Consider the following 7,508-nt stretch of genomic DNA (forward strand, 5'->3'; position numbering starts at 1 on the left):
TTCAAATGAAGTAGCAATCTTACCCTCTCTCATTCGTAGCTTTTACTAATCTCAGACCCATGAAGCACCATCAAATTCCCTAATTCTCTTTTTTATCCCCTAAGAGCCCATTAAGTTAACTAAAAGGTAGGCTTGCTGCCAGGCTTTATCCTTGGGTGAGGAAAACACTTTGCTATCTAAATATTTTAAAAGGATTGAGCTAAATTAAAATGATGAGGCAGAATTTTTCTTTAATGGCTTTTACCATTGTAATTGTCCAGGCTCGCTCATTCAGTTATGACCAAACAAGACAAGGTTATAGACTCTCTTGGTTGTTTAGGAGGGTTTCTTAGAAGTAAACAGTGTACCTGCTTGGCAACAGGCAAAGGGACACCTTGCTGATGGTGGCATTCTTCTATCAGTCAAGGGCAGAGCAAAAGGCAGCCCTTTGTTCATCTTAGCTTGTTGCCTGGCTCCATAGCCAATGATGATTTGTGCCTAGGACTCATAAAACTCACATCACATCCAGGCAGCTTAGCTCAAGAGGAGGAAGACAGAGTTCTGCATTTCGCATTGCCACTCAGTGAGGGTGACAATGCAGTTGAAGAAAGAGGCCCACAGACTTACTCTCTGTCCCATAGCTACACAGAGTCCTACCTACCACCATGAAAATTTAGCATGGGAGGAAGAAGACAGATAAGATACCCACAGACATGCCTTCCAATACAGGGTACACGTAGGCCTTGGACATCCACTTGCTGCCATGTCAGGCAATATGGATGGAGATATCATTTAGGGGCCTCCCAACCATGTGGACAACCTGTAGTGGGAGCCACCACAATGTATGTAGTGGCTAGATGGGAGAGAATGAGAAGTAAAGCAGCTTGAACATTATGAAGAGAGATGAAAATGAAGACTCGAGGGTGGAGGGGAGAAGCCTATTGTAAGTGGCCAACCCTGATGCTTGGGGCCATAGTGTTGAACCAGCTTGAATTTCTGTTGAGGATTATGTCTGGCTCTGTGGCTATGCCTCACAGCAGGGGTCAGAGTTGATGTCCATGACTCATAGTAACACTAGAGAACATGGGTGACTCTGTTCAGGAAGCAGCGGGCAACCATGTGGATGTTAAGAGGCTATGCAGAACTGGCCCCACCACTCAATGGATGCATCACTCTGAAGAACTGGCCCTATCTTTCACCTGCAGCAGCACTCTGGAGAGCAAGCCCTGTAACTTGACAAGGCAACACATAATATAATGGAGCTGGCCCTGGATAGCAGTGGTTTGGGTGAACTGGCCCTGAAAGCATGAGAGCCCTTATCTCACCACTTATCTACTGTGGGGTAGAACAGGCACAGTGGTGATTGCCCAAACTCTCACCCCCATCTGGCAGTTGGAAAAGCTTGCACTATGTAATGAGCTTCAGGCGTGCGTCCTGCACCTTTTCTTGAACAGCACAGCAATGTTGAACCTGCTGGAGGGGAAGCAGGTGAGTCAGCACCAGTTGTTTGCCATGAGTTCTTGAGAATGGGAGGTGGGGAAATGATACCCTTTACCCCTTCCTTTCTATGGCAGTCAGAAGGTCTGTCCCTAGTAGTTATGGGAGAAAAGCTGGCTTTGCCCCTTGCTGGATGCAGGTCTTGGGAGATCAGGCCCTGTACCTCTCCTAAAAAGCACAGTAGAGCTAGCCTTGGTGAAGGCACATGGTGAGCCAGCCCCAAAGGTGATCTGAGTGGAAGGCAGAGATGGCCTCTGCTTTTTCTTCTTCTACCACCTGAGGCACTCAGGAGAGCTGACTCCCTAGTCCTGCACCTCACCAGCTGCAGCACTTGGGAAGGAGTGGGTCCTGCATCTCATGTGGGCAGCACATTAGAGTTGACCCTGGTGGAGGAGGGACAGGTGAGTTCTACCCATGACAAGAGCACAGGAGAGCTCTTGTCCATGCCAGTAAGGAGGTTTGGGTTCAGGAATGATGTGCCCCCTCTCTCACACCTTGCTAACTGCAGTAGCCATGGTTCTTCTGTATTGTATGCTTTATGGGGGTTGCATTGGCAAAGAATGGATATGAGGGGACGGGGAGATAGATGAGCAGCACTGAGGTGCATGATGTACATACAACTCACTAAGATTCAATAAGTTAAAACACACAATGTAGAGAGGAAGCCCGACTCCCAGGTGCTCTAACAGGCCCAGGATCAGAGGTATCTTGTAATGCCCAAGATCCCAGGATCCCAGGATCCCAGAATCATAGAATCACAGAAACAGCTAGACTCTGAGGAGTTATGACAATTGAGGATCACAGGAGGGACAGGCTGCAGTTAGAGACAGAAAGAACAGGTAAAACTAGAGATAACCAGATGGCAAGAAGCAAGTGCAAGAACATAAGCAACAGGAGGCAAGGCTACTTGGTATCATCAGAACCCACTACAGAAAGTCATCACACTGGAAACGATAATTTAATTTTAAATCACATCTCATAATGAAGACAGAGGACTTCAGGCATGACATAAATAACTCCCTTAAAGAAATACAGGAGAACACAGGTAAACAGGTTGAAGCCTTTCAAGAGGAAACACAAAAGTCCCTAAAGAATTTCAGGAAAACGAAACCAAACAGGTGAAGGAATTAAACAAAACCACCCAGGATCTAAAAATGGAAATGGATACAATAAAGAAATTACAAAAGGAGACAACCCTGGAGATGGAAAATCTAGGAAAGAGATCAGGAGTCACAGATGAAAGCATCACCAACAAAATATAAGAGGTAGAAGAGAGAATCTCGGGTGCAGAAGATACCAAAACAAACATTGACACAACAGTCAAAAAATGCAAAATTCAAAAAAAAAATTCCTAACCCAAAACATCCAGGAAAGTCAGGACACAATGAGAGGAACAAACATAAGGATAATAGATTTTGTAGAGAGTAAAGATTCCCAACTTAAATGGCCAGTAAATATCTTCAACAAAATTATAGAATAAAACTTCCCTAACCTAAAGGAAAACATTCCCATGAACATACAAGAAGCATACAGAACTCCAAATAGACTGTACAAGAAAAGAAACGCATTCCATCACATAATAATCAAAACACCAAATGCGCAAAACAAAGAATGAATATTACAATCAGTAAGGGAAAAAGGTCAAGTAACATATAAAGGCAGACCTGTCAGAATTACACCAGACTTCTCAACAGACTATGAAAGCCTGGGCAGATGTCACACAGACCCTAACAAAACACAAATGCCAGCCCAGGTTACAATACCCAGCAAAACCATAAATGGAGAAACCAAGATATTCATTCCATGGCAAAACCAAATTTACACAATATCTTCACCCAAATCCAACAGTACAAAGGATAATAGATGGAAAACTTCAATAGAAGGAGGGAAACTATACCCTAGAAAAAAGAAGAAAGTAATTGTGTTGCAACAAGCCCAAAATAAGAGCCACAAAATGATAATTCCACCTCTAACAACAAAAATAACAGAAAGTGACAATCACTTTTCCTTAATATCTCTTAACATAAACTGACTCAGTTCCTCAATGAAATGACATAGGCTAATTGACTGGACTATGTAAACCAGACTCCGCCTATTGCTGCATACAGGAAACATGCCTCAATGACTAAGACAAACACTTCTTCAGAGTAAAAGGGTGGGGAAATTTTTTCCAAGCAAATGGTCCCAAAGAAACAAGCTGGAGTAGCCATTCTAATATGTAATAAAATTGGCTTTCACCAAAAAGTTATCAAAAACGACAAAGAAAAACACTTTATACTCATCAAAGGAAAAATCTACCAAGATGAACTTTCAATTCTGAACATCTATGATCCAAATGCAAGGGCACCCACATTCATAGAAGAAACTTTGCTAAAGCTTAAAACACATATAACACATGATATAAAAATAATGGGAGATGTCAACACCCCACTCTCATCATTGAGAGTTCAGATCATTGAAACAGAAACTAAACAGAGACACAGTGAAACTAATAGAAGTTATGAACCAAATGGATTTAAACAGATATCTATAGAACATTTCACCATTAAAGAAAAGAATATACCTTCTTATCAGCACCTCACAGAACCTTCAACAAATTTACCATATAATTGGTCACAAAACAGGCCTCAACACGTACAGGAAGATTGAAATAATTCCATACATCTTATCAGATCACTACATACTAAGGATGTCTTTAATAACAACAAAAACAACATAAAAACCCACATCCACATGGAAGCTGAACAATGCTCTATTCAATGATAATTTGGTCAAGGAAGAAATTACAAAAGAAATTAAGGAATTTTTAGAATTTAAAGTAAATGAAGGCACAACATACCCACACTTATGGGACACAATGAAAGCAATGCTGTGGAAAACTCATAGCTGAGTGCCTCCAAAAAGAAACTGGAAAGAACATAAACTAGCATGGTGACAAACATCTGAAAGCTCTAGAACAAAAAGAAGCAAATACACACAAGAGGAATAGAAGGCAGGAAATAACCAAATTCAGGGCTGAAATCAACCAAGTAGAAACAAAAAGGAGTATAGATAGAATCAACAAAACCAAGAAAGAAAATCAGCAAGATAGATAAACCCTTAGCCTGACTAACCTGAAGGCACAGAGACAGTATCCAAAGTAACAAAATCAGAGATGAAAAAACGAGACACAACAAGAGAAACTGAGAAAATTATAAAAATCTTCAGATCCTACTACAAAAGCCTAAACTCAACATAACTGGAAACTCTGGATGAAATGGACAATTTTCTAGACATACACTAGGTACCAAAGTTATGTCAGGATCAGATAACAGTCCCATAACTCTTAAAGAAATAGAAGCAGTCATTAAAAGTCTCCCATCATCATCATCATCATCATCATCATCATCATCATCATCATCGACAACAACAACAACAAAAGCCCAGGGCCAGATGTGTTTAATGCACAATTCTATCAGACCTTCATAGAAGACCTAATACAAATACTCTCCAAACTATTCCACAAAATAGAAACAGAAGAAACACTACCCAATTCCTTATATGAAGTCACAATTATGCTTATATCTAAACCACACAAAGACCCTATACAGAAAGAGAACTTCAGACCAATTTCCCTTATGAATATCAATAACAAAATACTCAATAAAATTCTCACAAACCAAATCCAAGAACACATTAAAATGATCTTCCATCATGGTCAAGTAAGCTTTATCCCAGGGATGCAGGGATGGTTCAAATATAGAAGTCATCTACATTATCCACTATATAAACAAACCCAAAGGGGGGGTGTAGTGATCATTTCATTATATGCTGAGAAAGGATTTAACAAAATTCGACACCCCTCATGATAAAAGTTCCAAAAAGATCAGGAATTCAAGACCCACACTAAATATAGTAAAAGCAATATACAGCAAACCAGTATGCAACATCAAACTAAATGGAGAGAAACTTGAGGCAATCCCACTAAAATCAGGTGCTAGACAAGGCTGCCTATTCTCTCCCTACCTATTCAATATAGTACTTGAAGACCTAGCCAGAGCAATTAGACAACAAAGAGAGGTCAAAGTGATAGAAATTGGGAAGAAAGAAGTTAAAATATCACTCTTTGCAGATGATATGATAGTATGCTTAAGTGACTCCAAAAAATTCGACTAGTGAAATCCTAATCCAGATAAACATCTTCAGCAAAGTCACTGCATATAAAATTAACTAAAAAAATCAGTAGCCTTCCTTTACTCAAAGGCTGAGAAAGAAATTAGGGAAATGACACCCTTCACAATAGTTACAAATAACATAAAATATCTCAGTGTGAGTCTAACCAAGCAACTGAAAGATCCGTATGGCAAGAAAGTCAACTGCATAGGTAACAATGAATATCCTAGTAAGGGCACCAGTGGAAGGGGAAGCCCTTGGTCCTGCTAAGACTGAACCCCCAGTGAACAGGGTTGTTGGGGGAGGGTGGTAATGGGGGGAGGATGGGGAGGGGAACACCCATAAAGAAGGGGAGGGGGAGGGGTTAGGGGGATGTTGGCCTGGAAACTGGGAAAGGGAATAACATTTGAAATGTAAATAAGAAATACCCAATTAATAAAGATGGGGAAAAAAAAGAATGTCAAATCTCTGAAGAAATAAATTGAAGATCACAGAAGATGGAAAGACCTCCTGTGCTCATGGATTGACAGGATTGATAGAGTAAAAATGGTCGTTCAGCCAAAAGCAATCTATAGATTCGATGCAATCCTCATCAAAATTCCAACTCAATTCTTCATAGAGTTAGAAAGAGCAATTTGCAAATTCATTTGGAATAACAAAAAACTCACAATAGAGAAAACTATCCTCAACCATAAAAGAACTTCTGGGGGAAATCACCATCCCTGACCTGAAGCTGTGTTACAGAGCAATAGTGATAAAAACTGTATGGTATTGGTACAGAGAGAGGCAGGTAAATCAGTGGAATAGAATTAAAGACCCAGAAATAAAGCTACAGATCTATGATCCCTTGATCTTATACAAAGGAACTAAAACCATACAGTGGAAAAAAGATAGCATTTTCAACAAATGGTGCTGGTTCAACTGGAAGTCAGCATGTAGAAGATTGAAAATTTATCCATTCTTCTCTCCTTGTACAAACCTCAAGTCCAAGTGGATCAAGAACCTCCACATAAAACCAGATACCCTGAAACCAATAGAAGAGAGAGTGGGAAAGTGCCTCAAACACATGGGCACAGAGGAAAATTTCCTAAACGGAAAATCAATGGCTTATGCTCTAAGATCAAAAATCAAAAATGGGACCTAATAAAATTGCAAAGCTTCTGTAAGGCAAAGGATACTGTCAATAGGACAAAATAACCACCAACAGATTAGGAAAAGATCTTTACCAATCCTACATCTGATAGAGGGCTAATATCAAATGTATACAAAGTACCCAAGAAGTTAGACTCCAGAGAATCAAATACCCCTATTAAAAATGTTGTACAGAGTTGAACAAAATTCTCAACTGAAGAATACCAAATAGCTATGAACCACCTAAAGAAATGTTCAATATCCTTCCTTATTCACCAGAGAATAGCAATTCAGGACAACCCTTAGATTCCACCTCACACCAATAAGAAGGGCTAAGATCAAAAACTCAAGTGACAGCAGATGCTGGCAAAGATGTGGAGAAAGAGGAGCACTCCTCCACTGTTGGTCGGATTGCAAGCTGGTACAACCACTCTGGAAATCAGTCTGGCAGTTCCTCCGTAAATTGGACATACTGGTATTTGAGGACCCAGCTATACCACTCTCTGGGCATATATACCTGAAACATGCTCCAACATATAACAAGGACACATGCTCCAGTACATTCATAGTAGCCTTATTTATTACAGCCAGAAACTGGAAAGAAACCAGATGTCCTTCAGCAAAGGAATGGATACACAATGTGTGGTACATTACACATTAAAAACAATGACTTCATGACATTCTTCGGCAAATGGATGGAACTAGAAGAGATCATCCTGAGTGAGGTGGCCCAATCACAAAAGAACACA

The 7,508-nt window shown here is 40.3% G+C and overlaps 1 non-coding gene across 1 annotated transcript; it reads left to right on the top strand.

Moving 5' to 3' along the window:
• The first annotated feature begins 344 nt into the window (after positions 1-344).
• LOC116906436 lies at positions 345-490 on the top strand. The gene has a single exon (XR_004388696.1). It is a non-coding gene; the product is annotated as a small nucleolar RNA SNORA48 (small nucleolar RNA).
• The last annotated feature ends 7,018 nt before the right edge of the window (positions 491-7,508 follow it).

This window comes from Rattus rattus, chromosome 7 (assembly GCF_011064425.1).
Source record: "Rattus rattus isolate New Zealand chromosome 7, Rrattus_CSIRO_v1, whole genome shotgun sequence".
Classification (NCBI taxonomy): Eukaryota; Metazoa; Chordata; class Mammalia; order Rodentia; family Muridae; genus Rattus; species Rattus rattus.